The sequence below is a fragment of the Salvelinus namaycush genome, chromosome 19, assembly GCF_016432855.1.
Source record: "Salvelinus namaycush isolate Seneca chromosome 19, SaNama_1.0, whole genome shotgun sequence".
NCBI lineage: Eukaryota > Metazoa > Chordata > Actinopteri > Salmoniformes > Salmonidae > Salvelinus > Salvelinus namaycush.
The window spans coordinates 18,249,178-18,250,648 of record NC_052325.1 but is presented as its reverse complement, the minus strand read 5'-3'; positions in this window follow the sequence as shown (position 1 = coordinate 18,250,648).

Here is a 1,471-nt window from a genome sequence, read left to right as displayed (position 1 = left end):
CAAAATAACACTCAACACTAGAAAATAATATGAGGCCAGAGTGGAGCATCAGTGGTGGCATGGGTTTTATCCCAAATGGCATCTTATTCCCTTTACAGTGCACTACTTTTGACCAGGGCCCAAATAAATAAAACAAACTAATTGGGCCATATAGGGAACAGGGTGCCCTTTGGAATGCAACTATGATGTTCGTTATGACTCACTGAAATACAGTACATTGGAGCTGACAGCTTTTCACATCATGACAGATCAATACCCCAACCCTGTTTCAGGTCAACCCTCAAACAGCAACACAGCCACACAGTGAAAGGAGAGTCAGGGTCACCTACTACTACGTACAATAGTTAGTAACCTGGGTTTTGTCCCAAATGGCACCCTTTTTCCTATATAGTGCACTACATTTGACAAAACTCCAGTGTGCAATAGTTAAAAATTGTGCAAAAAAGTGAATAGGGTGCCACTTGGGCCGCAACCCTAGTCCACCAGGCTGGTTAGGTCATACTTAGTAGGCCTATTGTTGCAACACTTTAAACCATTCTACTGTACATATAATAAACTGCAAAACAGATGCTACTTCACAGTGACCCTTTCACACACCTTTCCTTGGCCTTGCCTCTTTCTGTTTTGTGATGTCTGCTCATTGAAGGTTTAAATACACTTCAAGGGAAGTACAAGGGGAATGGCTCCTAGAGTCTAGCCTATAGGCCTGGGTTAATGACAGGGGGGAGTCCCTTCCAAATGGCACCCTATTCCCTATAGTGGACTACTTTTGACCAGCGCACTATATAGGGAATAGGGTGCCATTTGGGATGGAAACCCTGATGATGCAACTGAAGGATAAAATGGGCCTGTATCTTTGAGTCTGTGCTGCTGATGGACAGAGCAGCTCAACACTGAGGAGAAGATCAAAGTTGAACAGTTAAAGAACTGACTGGACCAGTGGGTTTAGGAAACAAAGCTCTGAGTGTGAAAGATAAGTTTGACAATGACAGCAAGAAAAATTGTAATTACATGTAGAGTGGAATAATCACCCTATCAACAGAGGCTAGGCCTATTTAAGAAGCATAACTAAATGCTTAGGCCTCTCTCAGGCCTTGGCATGCATTCATACCACATTTTTAGGGCCTCTTACCTAACAAGTATGTGTCACTAAATTCTTATTTGCTAATAAAAGACAACAGCGCCACACTGTGTTGAGCGTGGGTCATTCAGTCTGGCCAGGTAATGGGTGTTATAGCAGTGATTACAAAGTAACTGGTTTGACCACTCAATACTACAAGAAGAGAAGAAGACACATGAACGACGGTCGTGTGCAACAGATCCCCTGCTGGGTGTCGACGAACGGTAGAGATTCAACATGTGGAATCATTGGGCCGATGTTATGTGGTCAAAGGCAATAGAACGACCATCCCGTTACCTTTAACCATTCGTCGGCACGGTCTGGTTTGTCCTTAATAATGTGACAGTCAGA